We start from the raw sequence: 14,207 nt of genomic DNA, 5'->3' as shown, positions 1-14,207 counted from the left end.
CCAGGTCTGGGAATGCAGCTTCCCTAGCTTTGCTTCCTACTATGCAGTCTTAAAATAAAGCCAGATATTGTGAATGAAGTGGATGCCCCTCTATGAGCAGGCCATTGCCCTTCTCTCACTTCCATTAGATGAAATGTATTTGAAAGTGAGAAGAAGCATGTCACCGGTGATATGCTGCTGGACACACAGTTTTTTGAATGAAGCACCCTCTCTCCCCCCAAACTAAAATGAGAAATCAGACAACCCGCTCTCCCTAATCAAACAGTCTCCAAATGCACCACGTTCCTTGATGTTGATACATGAAGTCATTTTGTGTTCCAACGCTGCAGTTCAAATATTTGGTTTATTTCTCAACTCACAAAGAAGCAAATTTACAAGATGCAACTTACAGAAAAAATCATAGCCTCATCGTACAACGTTCACTTGAGTTTCATGCAAACTGATGGCTGGGATAAAATAAAAATTATCACACATCTCCTTGGAATATCTGTATCACTGAATGACATGGGCAGGTTTCAGAGAACTGTGAACAGAGGTCTGCTTCTGCAGCAGGACTTCCCCACCTCCTCCTTCCCACTGAAGCTGTATGAGCCCACAAAACCCATTCTCATGGGGGAAACAAGCTGAAATTGGAGATACCACTCTTGCCCTTCAACCATTCAAAGGTTTTTCTGGGTCTCACCCTTGGCTTTACAGATAAATATTTGGCTTTGAACCCAATTGTAACTAAAATACATAAAAATCATAAGCCCATTTCACACTCCCACTAGTGGATTGAAAAAGGCCAAGAATTTTCTGCACATAGCCTGGTTTTCTCAAAAATTAAAACTCAAGCGCATTAAATCCAATCTGCCAGTTCAAGCACAAATATTTTAGATAGCTTACAGGCTTACTAAATTCTACTACACACTAATAGAATACCACCACTGTTAGCAAGAAACAATAGCAGTCTACTGCAAACAAAGGCATATTATAATCTACTGAACAGAGTTGCACTGAATTTTTCAACTGCAATTTTCTTAAAGCATTCTATCACAGGAAAAAGATGTGCCCTCAACAGTCATAAATTGTTTAGACATTCTGTGAATGACATTTTGTGCCACTTTAAATTCAAATCTGTTTCTCTGCATAAAAATATGCATGGTCGAGAGAGGCAGATACAGGAGGCAGGATATCTAAGTAGACTGAGAAATGGTACCTGAAAAAAGTTTAAGAACACCAGTGATCTTCACTGACCCCAAGCAAAATAACTTTTGCACATTTAAAGTATCTGTTTGGTTACCACTGAGGCTAAGGCTACCAGCACAAGCTTTTCTATTTCGCAATCATACTGTAGTCTCAAACCATCCATCATTCGCTAGTCATACATTAACTTGGTATGGTAATGGAGAATGGACTTAATGTAAACACAAAGCAAATGAAAACAAATAATTATTCCTCTTCACTGTAGTCTGTGTCAGTAGTCAGTGTGCATGTGTTTCTCTATTTTGCCACCTTCGTAAGGTCTCGTCTGCACATATACTTGAAGGTTTCAGGAGTTTTTGTCACTTGATTCTTATCAAACCTCTTGGGCATGCAGGTGATGGTTTTTATCATCTGTGGGATACCTTTTCAAACTTTGATTTTTAATCTCAGGGAAATTTGAAAAGCAACGTGACATGCTTTCAGTGTTAAGGGCACCTGAGTGCATACCTAGGTCCTTTTCAGTCTTCTAGCTTTGAAGACTGAAAGAAAACGATTTAATCTTAGTCTGTATTAAAGAAAACTAAAGTACTTGTATTATACTGTGATATTGTACTGTGACTGAATGATGCAACTCCAGAAAACTTATGGAGGAAGTAAAAAAAAAGTTAAAGTTCATATTGAAAATTACAAAAACTGTATATAGTATGCAGCTTTAGAGAATTCTAATATAGGGTGCTTATTTAGCATTTATAATGCAATGGTGTGTTTTATTATTATTTTATATTTCTTTACACCCCGTCTTTTTCCTTGACAAAGAAAGTATTTGGGCTAAGGGGGGTGGAATGTGGTCCTAGAAAATGAAAGAGAAGTTCTGGGAAACACTGGCATAGAATATTTCACGTTGGTGTCTGAAACTAAACCTTGCTTATATTATTTGCCATTCTGAAGCTGACTTCTTTTGATGGAGATAAGCTTAAGAACAGTAACAAGATTAAGCACAAAGAAGCACTGGCTGAAAGAACAGAGAACAGATGAAGATTAGAGACATCAAAAGCTGTAGAAATATTGTTCACAATACGAAGACCAATGGCCAGTCAAACATACTGTACTTCAGAGGTGCCACTTACAAGCATGTTGCTTTAGGATAGAACAAAAAAACCAAGGATGAGAAATGTTGCCTAGTGCCTGACATTAAGGAAGACAGGAACTGTCTTACACAGAGCCTCAGTCTTCTCTACACTGTCTGGTAGCAGGTCTCCTGTTTTTCCCTACTTGGAAATACTGGGGATTGAACCTGGGTCATTCTACATGCAAAGCAGATGTTCTACTACTGAACTATGGCCCATCGTATGATCACTTATTTCCGTTGCTGAGAATCCAGATGAAGACCTTAGGGTAAAACCTGTCATTGATATTTGTGGCTGCTATAGTTTCCACAACTTCATTTTTGCAACTTGCCCATTGTCAGATGGCATTCACCATACATTCATCTCCAAATACTGATACAAAACTGCATATGGTACACAATTGTTTATGTGTGTACGTATCCCCCACCAGACCTCCATACCTAATATGTGAACATCAGAAACTGGCTGGTCCTTTAACTGTGTGGAACCCTGCTCACTATAACAACTAGTACTGCACAACTTATGATTCCACAAAGCTGAAGGCAGTCCACCAACCATATATTGGGGCAAACTGTGCTTTACACCACTCTGCTTATTGCAGTGCTCAGGCAGCAACAACAGAATGTTTATCAAACTCTTGAAGGACCACCATTCATGATTCGTTGAGTGGGTTTGGCTGGTTGGGTTATACACAGAGGCCAAAGCAACACTGATCTTACTTAATATTCTACCACTGAACTATAGCCCTTAATTGTGCTACAGTTTTCTTAGAAGCTGCTGCCAGGATGGGAGCAGCCACTGTGACCATATAACACCAATCCAAAAAGATTCACATTGGCTCCCAGTACGTTTCCAAGCACAATTCAAATTGTTGGTGCTGACCTTTAAAGCCCTAAACAAATTCGGTCCTGTATATCTAAAGGAGCGTCTCGACACCCATCGTTCAGCCCAGACATGGAGTTCCAGTTCCAAGGGTCTTCTGCAGTTCACTCAATGTGAGAAGTGAAGCTGCAGGAAACCAGGCAGAGGGCCTTCTCAGTAGTCACGCCTGCCCTGTGGAACACCCTTCCGTCAGAGGCCAAGGAAATAAACAACTTCTAAACTATCTGACACTTAGAAGATATCTGAAGGCAGCTCTGTATAGGGAAATTTTTAATGTTTTATGTTTTACTTTGGCTTTATAATTTGTTGGAAGCAGCCTAGAGTGCCTGGAGCAACCAAGTGCCATATAAATAATAAATTATTATTATTAGAAGTGAATCCCACAATGTTCAGTGAAACCTATTCTCAATTGTAGTAATAGATGTCTTCTTTTATATTTTAAAAAATAAACTACAATAATAACATGGCTGTTCCAAATAATGCCAATGAAGATAATCAATTTGCAATCAACTTCCATAAGTTAAGTAAAAAGGGGGGACATTTTAGAATACCAAATATTAAGTTGTTGATGGTTGTTTACCAGCTTACGTTAATTTCAGGAGACTGACTTCTCTTTCAGATTAGGTAGCTGACAAAACAACACTGAAATGTCAGAACCACTACGTGCCATGATACAGAAGAGCTTCAAAATTATACTTTCAGTGAAAACACATATATCATATAAGCAGAGAATTGTAGTGTTGGAAAGAGTCCCAAGGGTCATGTAGTCCAGCCCCCTGCAATGCAGGGATCACAACTTGATCATACATGACAGGTGGCCATCCAACCTCTGCTGAAAAACCTCCATGGAAGGAGAGTCCATCACCTTTTCTGGGAGTCAAACAGCTCTTATTGTTATTCTTGTTTATTCAGAATCTCCTTTCTTGTAACTTGACCCCCCTGATTCAGGTTCTAGTCTCTGGAGCAGGAGAAAACAAACTTGTTCTATCCTCCATGTGACAATATTTAAAGATGGCTATCATATCGCCTCTCAATCTCCTCTTTCCCAGACTAAACATACCCAGTTCTCTCAACCATTTCTCATAAGGCCTGGCTTCCAGACTAATCTGAAAATCTGCTCTTTTCCTTAGCTAATTAAACAACAATAATTTTTGTTTTATGGAAGAGTGGGAGACACACAAACAAAAGGCTGAAGAAACAACAGGAAGAATGGAAAAGGTCACAGTTTTCTACTTGCTGCTCTTCAAGGAATAGTTTTTGAAAGCAGTTAAGGGTGAACACACTGTATATATTCCACACCAAGAAGGCATTTAACAAGACGCGACAAGCAGGCAATGCCTGCACACCTCATCCAGACAGAGTAGTATTTTTGTGGCTCTTTAAATCTAATCATTTCAACTTCAAAAAATGGTTAGAATTTCAAAAGATTTTTTAAAAAGTTAAAATACAAATTCTGTCTTGAAATACTTCAATTTTCTAAACAAAATAATTAAACCAGCTTCAAATTAAGAACCCCCCCCCCCAACTACAGAAGATATAAGATTGTTCAAATATATACTCAGTTTAAAATAGGCGGCGGATATACTGGCTGAGAAAGCACCCTGGGAACAGAGTTTAAGACTCACCATCTAAATATTTAATAATCCACCAACAATATGAATGAGACTCATCAAGAAAGCTCATAACCTTAGCAACTGGCAACCTGAAGGGCAGGCTGAAGGGCAGCCACACCATACAAAAGATGCTTTGGGAAAACAGCTAGAGTTAATTCTGGACCCCTCCCCCATTTAATACCACCACAAGAGAAACATCTTGACTATAGCAGGCTTTGGGGAAACAAGGCACTTAGAAAAGGTTTCACACAATGCAAAACAATGATTCATTTGCAAGTTATAGCAACTTCCAAATTTCAAGTCTCCCAAATAAAGCAAATCCTCATAAAGATCTTTATAAGAAGTATGCTCACAACAGTATCCAAAATATTATCTGTTTTTAGGGGCATTTCCAATGACAGATTAAATGTCATTTAACAGATAACTGAAAACATTCAGCATTTAATATACAAGAAAAGGCTCTAGTCCATCATTTTATTTCAAAAAAGGAAAAAGGAGATCTTTTAATTTTTGATTGCACCTACAGTGCAGTGCATCACATATTCTGTACAAATGTTTTAATTTGTAATAGCTTCTGTTTGGAAAGGAAAAACTGGTTTCCAGGGCACTGGTTAAACAGACACTTTTGAGCATTTTTGTGTGGATGCAGATGCCTTTCGAAAAGCTATAATTATATAGCGTAGTCCAAGTTAGCAGGTGTTCCTTTAGTGCAAGACAATAAATTATTAATCCATAGTTGCATGTGAGGGGGAAAGGCTTTGTCACTGTTAAGAAGGTCGCTGTTTCTCAAGCCTCACCCCCAGCATGACAGGAAAGTTATATTATCTTACAGCACAACTGCAGTGTCCCTGAAAGCTTGAAGAAGTAAAAGCTGTTTAAATCATGAACTGGCATACAAAGAAAATCAATCTCACTACTTACTTAATGGATAGGTGCAGGGAAAAGATGCAGGAAGCTGACATTTTTTAAAAAACCAGGAAGTCACATTTCTCACTGAACCTGCCAAGAGAGGGTGTAGGCCCCCGTATTCTCACCACATGTCCCCAAACTATGCAATTCTCTTCCAAATGGGATGGGGTGGGGGAGAGATCATCCTCACACAGGCACCCTCCACACACATGCAAGGAAAACAGGACTGATTGCTCAAAGGGCCCAAATACCTATGGCATCTCAGGTTTGGTTGTTCACACATGGTGAGGGGACCTGAAGGAGGACTAATGCTCGCTACTCTCTTCCTAATGAGGTGGACACAGTATCTGAGCAGATATTGTGATGACTGGCTTTAACCACAGAGCCTAGGACTTGCCGATCAGAAGGACGGCAGTTCAAATCCCTGTGACGGGGTGAGCTCCCATTGCTCGGTGCCTGCTCCTGCCAACCTAGCAGTTCAAAAGCACATCAAAGTGCAATTAGATAAACAGGTACCACTCTGGCGGGAAGGTAAATGGCATTTCCATGCGCTGCTCTGGTTCGCCAGAAGTGGCTTAGTCATGCTGGCCACATGACCAGGAAGCTGTACGCCGGCTCCCTCGGCCAGTAAAGCGAGATGAGCGCCGCAACCCCAGAGTCGGTCATGAGTGGACCTAATGGTCAGGGGTCCCTTTACCTTTACCTTTACCTTAGCAACAGATGAAGAAGAACAATCCATGATCTGCAGACAGGAAGAGACTTGATATTCAGTGCCTACCATTAAGGTGTTCAAGAGGAAACAGACTACAAATAAGGAAGACTGTTGGAGAACTTGGCTTGCTTTTCCACACTTTAGTCACCAGGATCTGGATATTTTACTAATTAGATTTGAGAAATAATGGCTCAGTGTAGATATGAGTATGCTTAGTTGTTTCCAAAGATGAAATAAGTCATCATGGACTCTTAAGCTATGGACTGGAGTCTTTGCAGAACTTCATATTGGTGACTAAAGGCTTTAATTTCTAGATCTATCCGCTTTGTAAATTCTGTTCTAGAAATGTAACCACACACTAAGTGGTACCATTTCCATACATGCAAGCAGATCAAAGGTTTTAAAATTGCCTTCAGAATCTACCACAAAATTATAACTGTTCAGGAAATGGGCTCTGGCTACTAAAAATATTCACTATTTAACACCATCTGTAAATGTAAAAAGTTTCACCCACGATTATGTCCAGATCTAAATAGGATCTTCAGAAAAACATGTTGCATTTTGATGTGTGAGAGTTTCCTCTGATGGCAACTTTTGCAGTACTTTAACTCAAACGAAAATTAACCTTTCTCTACAGCATAATTAGAAAAGCATACAAATTGGGGGGGGGGGGGGAATTAACATAGGCTTCACATACATTAGGCAGAAGTCAGCACTGCTTGGCCCTTATCCTTAAGACAGTAAGAAATCAGCAATTATACTTAGATTTATTTGACTTGCGTTGCAAATAAAACTCTACCCATCTCGTTAAAAAGTTCAAAAATAAAAACCTTTCCATTCTGTCTTTTTCCTACATATTTTTGGCAAGTCATATAGGAAGCTGTCTCTTTTCTAGTATAACATATGTGCATTTTTGTAATGTACTACCGTCCAAGCGTGCTCAATTTTTGTTGTGCCAAAATGACATTATGAATTTTGAGAATTAGGACAAATTCATACAACATGCTAAAATGAACAAGAAAAACAGCCGTGAAGTTCAATGCAATAGAGAACATCCATGTGAATTTCTAGCTCAGAAAAAAATAGTTATTTGGCAAAAAGCCTTAGAGCTTTAGGTACTTTAGATAACCAACACTTACCTCATTAGATTACAAAGTATGTATATATTATGAGTCTTTCAGATTGATTAAAATTTTCATCAAAATGCAACATGAGCACCTTTTATTAATTTTTGGAAAGGAAATCAATTTGAACCTACAAGTCTGCAGCGTTGCACATCTCACCCCTTTAAGATGAGGTTAAACAAAAGTTGCACACAGTAGGATCCTTACAATTTGCCAGAAGAAAATAACATTCACAGTGGCAAAGACTGATCTGTTTCATAATTATGCATTTTACTCATTCCAGATGCTTACAGAACTTGAGATTTGCATAAAAGCGGGAAATATATACCACAGTGCTCTCACTAGAGATGCAAATCTTAAATTAGCATGTAAAATTCAGTAAGTAAGTGTACATCATTATGAATTTTGTTGATTCTCCTATTGTCCCTCTCTGATTTAGAACATAATTGTTTAAGGCATTTCTATCAGACGCTAGAGACTCAGGAAACATTACTGTTCTTTTGTTCAAGAGAATTTCCACCAGCTAGTAGCCTCTAATCCTCAGGCAGCCACAGGGTCATTATGAAATCCTAAGTGATTGATGTCAATGAGTTTTATTCTTCACTAACTGTGGCATAAGATGATCTTGGCTACTACTCTCTTCAGCAAGTGTGCACTGGGTTAGAATAACTTTGGCCCAAACATTCAGGACTTGGTGTGAACCATGGACAAGTCCTGTCACTGGAATTCTTTTTATTTTATGTTATAATTTGTATTAAATTTTCTGTTTTACAATTTCTAATAGACATTGTATATACAGTACTTTAAAATATAAAAACTGGCAGAAAGTAAAAGATGCTAGGTTCCTTATATTTCAGCAGATTGTAGCGCCACTTGCAAAAAATAAATGAATTTGAAACATTTAAACGTAAATTTGTAATTGTCTGAATAACAATACCTTAATATATAATATACCTTGTATAATTTTATGAAAAATCCAAGTTATACACAATACATTCAGGTATTTTTGTCTGGCCATTTGTTTTGAGCTTTCTAGGATTCTCATTTTATCTATGAACACACAAAGTTCTGCATACTTAGGGAGTCCAAGCATGAGGAATGCACAGTCTTATTTTTGGGTAACCCTGTTTCCTATCCAAACAAATCACCTTTGGTGGCCGAATGACTTATTTGAATGAATGACTGCCAGTATATGCCTACTTTAACATCTAAGATTATTTACCAAGCAACTATTCTTCAGCTTGTGCTTCATGAGAGAATTCACAAAGCAGTGTTTGTTTTTGCAAAAATGGAGCATTTGTTTATATAGGGGAAACATATTACGTTATAAATGGCTTTAACTGTAAACATCTACAAAGCTCTGGTATGTAAGAAAGCCTTACTTCCTTATCAGAATTTGGATGAAATCAAAACAAGAAAACAGGAATTTCTGTGAGAAATAAAGTGTAGTTGCTGAGTCATGCAGAAGAATCTGATCTTAAAAATATGCTTTGCCTTGAATTCTCACTTAAGCTACATAAAGTAGCTTAAGTGACAGTATCATACATACATACATCATACATACATAACAGTATCATTAAACTCAAATTCCTTACAAGTCTTTCATGTTTATCAAAAAATGTCTACCTGATGGATGTGTGGTGTCTTAAACTAAGGCAGAGTATTTGGAATATCAGTAAAATAATGTTTCTTGCAGCAATTACTAAAACCATGTTTTCATTTGTATTAGAATTTGGCAGAGACATATTGGCTACAGACTAGCCCTTTAAACTCATGTCCCATGTACTTTTGAGCAATACAAACACAGATTAAGCTCATTAAATGTTACAGCAGCCTTGGATTTAAGCACTCATATGGAAGCCATAGGTGACAAAAAATTGCATGCAGGTGAGTGAGCTTGTATAAATGCAAGTTTGGGCCATCCTTGTTAGCATACCACATATCAAGGCTGTGTTAAGTTTGAAAAAAGACATTTTGATGCTGTGTTTTTGCAATTTGAAGCCCAACTATCTCCCTTCTTTAAGCAAGTCTTGATGCAAGGCCAGATGACTTATAACATACTGGCATCAAGTCTTAGTTTCAAAATATGGCTTATTCTGAAACTACAGCTGTCTGAATTTGGGCATAACTGGGAACTATGGATAATTTAAAAGGAGTGAATGCCTCCATTCTCCTCCTCCTCACCATAAAAAGGGATGGATGGGAATAAAGTAAGCCCAAGACTCATGCACCAGTGGAAAAGTGTGAACAGATCCCTCAAATATATAAAGGCACTTAGCCACATAACAATAACCACATATGAAGTCTACAGCCGCTGACCTGCTATCTTCTTGGAGGGAAGAATTCAACCTGCTAACTACAAAGGAACTGGACAACATGCATTCATTAACTCTTTGCTAGTGAAAATCTGAAGCTTGCAATTATTGTACTGGACACTTGAGTAAACAGGGAACTGAAAAACTGCAGCCTCAGTGAGCACATGACATCCCCTCCCTGTTATTTCTAGGAACTGCTTTCTCAGTGTATTGGAAAGAACACAAAGGTGTCACCTCAGCCCTGTGTTACCAGAAAGTGCGCAAATATATTCTTTCAGTCTTTAGGAGAATTCTTTTCTAGTTGGGAACAGACTGAGAGACTGAATTGCTCAAGGCCATCTAAAAGCACACACTGTTTGAAACCAAGACCCCCTGGAAAGACACTGCAATACTAGAGTTCCATGCTATATAAAAATATAGCACACATTTGAAGCAGTGATCATAAAGGGAAAATACATTGCCCAAAGTATAGGTTGAAAGCACAGTTACCAAACATGTACAGCGCTGAGACATTAAGAAATTATTTCAATATGGGTAGCCTTGTTACCTCCTGTGTTTGCAGCAAAAACAATCAGAGTGCTGTGACATCTTAAAGATTCGTCACATTTTCAGAATAGCAGCATTTTAGGAAAAGGAAAACTAAAATTTTCTTTATTGGTCTCTAGATTTTAAAATGAAGGCTGCTCAGTCTCTACTTGTATACTTAAGACTACAATCCTATACCAAATCTGAGAGGAAGTACCACTGAACTCAAGGCCACTCACTTCAAAATGCACAAGCATAAGATTACAGAGATAATATTATTCAGATTTTTAGATGGGTTTTCTGTATGAATAGGTACTGTGGCTTTTTGAATTGTGTTACAAGCTATGTTGATGTCATATAGACAAAAAAGCAAATAAACAGTTCTCTCTTGGGAGAACAAGCCATTTGAAGTTTTAAAAGCTTACAATAATTTTCAGTTTAAGTTTTGTATTAAAACACAATATGTGATTTCTAGCTCTCATTTAATGGTTTACAAAATCTTTAAACCTAGAATTCAGGCTTTGGGCTGCTCATCATTTTAAGGAGAACTAATTGCTAATAAAAATCTAAAAGCTGACAGAGAAATGCTATTCATTTTGGAGTAGTCAATACAAAGACTACTGAAGAATGATGTTTTCCCCCATCTTTAGCACTGATTTTACATATCAACTGAACTAACACGACAGGACAGGTTTAACATCTATTTTTAACAAGTTTTATGTGCCTAGCCCTAGCTTTAGGAAATCTGAGATAATTAAACATGAAGTTAAAAGCTAAGCACAGGTAAAAAGAACTCCCACAAAATGTCAGCACATACTCACAGAAAGTACATATCCGATTACCTAGTATCCTTAAATACAGCCTATTTTCCAAAAGCGCAACACAACCCTTTTAAATAAAGCATGATTTAACTCAACAGTTCACTTACTGAAAAGCATGATAATCCCTCCTAAAATTTTGTTTGCATTCATCATATGCAAATGTTGTGCCTCTAGCCCTGGAGAAAATTTTGAAACATTGACCAGAATGTAGCCTTTGGATCTAACCAAAAGAAATGCAACACAAATGTCTTATTTTAAATGTCAAATTGAATTACAATTTTTCACCATTCTTAACACTTGTAAAGGCAATTGTATTGAATCCAGAGAATGCTTTTAGCTCCACCCCTGACGATGTATCACCTTCTTCCAACAACTCTGTGTTGTGTTCAGCCAATGCACGAGCAACCAATTGCTCATTGGGGTTCTTTACAATGAAAGGGGCAGAGCTAAAAGCATGCCCCTGCTCCGGATTAAACCCAGCAATGCCCTACATGCGAGAAATGTATAAGTAGGACTTTATTCATAACTAAATGCCATAGTTCAGATAACATATTAAGCTAAGGTAAAGCCACAAGCTCCAGTTTGCAATCACACTCTTGCAACACAAGAATGTTAAATCTTTATACTGTATACTGGAGGTTTAAAAAAACCTAAATTTTAGGAAAAATTAACATGTATATACTAAAAAGAAGTTCTGCCCCACAAAATATAAATAATCTGCAATGTAGACATTTATGCAAATCTGCTTAATTTAACTGTTCCTCAGTGGTGACTCAATGATTGTGAGTGTTTCAGTCCTGAAAAACAACTGCTTAAACTGTACATCTTACATGAACAGTAAGTAGGTGACATATTCCAAGCCACATGTGAACTGTATATAAAATAGATACCTTCAGAGTTAACACATTTTTAATAAGATCATTAGACTAATTCTTTGGTTATGTCTAACTAATCGACTTCCAAAATGGATTATTTAAACACAGAAAAATGCAAGTGTTTCTTTTGGAGGGGGAGACTATTGTTATAGCTAAATTCTTGGGTTTCCTTTCAAATGCGATTATATGATTGCACGTTTATATTTTACTTTCCTCAGGAATTCACACACCCCTCATTTGTATCCTGTTATTCATTTAGCATTTCCCTTCACATCAGTTAACTGTTAACATGAGCCTAGGAGATGCAACTCCACATCACAATATGCATTTCTACATTTAGCAGATATGTTGTTAAGAAACAAGTGCTTTTACTTGGTGCTGTATCTAGAAGAACCTGATCCTTTTGACAAACTTCTCTTCCTTTCACTTGTTCTTCTATGTTTACTCTCTTAGGCAACATCATGATTAGCAAGAGCAGGGGAGGAGAACAAACAAAGGAAGCAAGTACATGGCTGCCAGTGCACACTTTCGTAACCTCACGGGTTGCCTCTGTAGTCTAAAGAAGCAGGACATACTGGAAGCAGTTGGCATTACAACGGCATGGGGTGGGGATGGGCGCAGAAGAAAGACGAGAAGCCAGAAGTGCACAACACAGACATGGCTTTGTTCTGATATCCAAAGTGTGGGAAGTCAAATGATAAGCATTTCTAAAGCAGTTTGCTTGTTTAAGCACAGCAGACTTTATACTGCAGGCATGCAAACTACATGTAGAGACTTCTGCGCATGGTGCGTGAGAAATTAAGGGAAGTAATAATTTAATAGATCAATGTCTCCAGAAATAGAGGATGTCCGCCACCCCAGGGGAAAACAATCAGGTTCTGGTTTACAGTGAAAAGTTTAGGATTTTTCTACTAGTTGCTTAGTGTCTGTTAATAGATTAAAGTCCCCAAACTGCTATATCCTTTGGGGCTATGGGTGGATCTGTACAATCCTGGTGTTTTCAAAGCCCAGCCACTGCTTCCTTGTCTGGCAATTTGTAATGCAAGGCACTGGATTTCTGTTCTCTTTCCTCCTGCAACTCTTGCCCACCAATTGTTTTTCTCCCAGCTCAGGTTCCAGACCCTTGCTTGTGATGACAACTGCTGGCTGGGGGAGAAGTAACTGATTTAAAAGTTTATCTGTTAAATGACATTTCTAACTTTCTGTAATTTTGCCCTAATATGATTATGGTATACTATCAGTTATTAGTTAATTAACTACCTAAGATTGGAGAACTTGCACAAAGGCAAATATCCACTTGTGTCTGTCAGCTAACAGAACAGGCACCAGGACTTCCCCTTCCTCTCCTTTCCCTTATAGCCCCACCCACACTTGGGCAACATCATGATTTGAAAGAGCAGGGAAGGAGATCCTTTAGGGTTGGAGATCCTCTGGAGAAGATTTGTAAGACTGCAGGGGTAATGCTCCAATATCAAAAATCCCTCACCCTATATTTTAAAGCCAAGGCAGCCCAAACACTGTTTCGCATATTTCACAAAGTGTTTCACAAAGCAGCAATCCCTATACTGTTAAATTCTTTAATTACCATGCAATGTGGTGAACACAAGATCCATTATGCTATCATATGACTAACTTAAGTGTATTTAATGGAGCACTGTAAAGCACAGAGAAATTGTAAGGGAGAAAAATATCCACTTTGGTCCCAGATACCCTTGCATTGGCCCATCAGCATAACTATAACAGAGTTTGGCTGCTGAAACACTTTTACATTCTAGAGGTTAACATGAGTCCTCTAATGGGTACTAATCAGTTTAGGTTTTGAGTGTTATAACTTGCATATTTCCTTGAGTCTAGAAGGAACTAGACAGCCAGTCCAACTCCCTTGGTATTTGATCTCATGGATCCCCATTTGTTAAAATTATAGTGGCTGAATTCTGCATTATATGCAGTTTTCCAGTTCCCTTCAGGGCTAGCCCCATATACAACAAATTACAGCAATACAATCAAAAGGTGACCAGTCCATGAAGCACATAGCCAGACTATTCCTAACCACCAATGGTCATAGCTGCTAAACTAGACAAAGCTAACAGAAAGCACTACCAACCATATGATGGCTGGA

General features: G+C 38.1%; 1 protein-coding gene and 1 long non-coding RNA gene across 2 annotated transcripts in view; both read right to left on the bottom strand.

Moving 5' to 3' along the window:
• The window catches only part of AHR (aryl hydrocarbon receptor), a 45,965-nt gene that overhangs the window by 20,052 nt on the left and 11,706 nt on the right, over positions 1-14,207 (bottom strand). The window lies entirely within an intron of this gene.
• LOC310828273 lies at positions 1,951-13,799 on the bottom strand. Its single transcript, XR_014556808.1, has 3 exons — positions 8,507-13,799; positions 6,426-8,353; positions 1,951-6,102 (listed from the first exon to the last, which is right to left on the bottom strand). It is a non-coding gene; the product is annotated as an uncharacterized lncRNA (long non-coding RNA).

This window comes from Podarcis gaigeae, assembly GCF_964106915.1.
Source record: "Podarcis gaigeae genome assembly, chromosome: 12".
Lineage (NCBI taxonomy): Eukaryota > Metazoa > Chordata > Lepidosauria > Squamata > Lacertidae > Podarcis > Podarcis gaigeae.
Note: the sequence above shows the minus strand (reverse complement) of the source record. Positions and strands in the feature narration are given on the sequence as shown.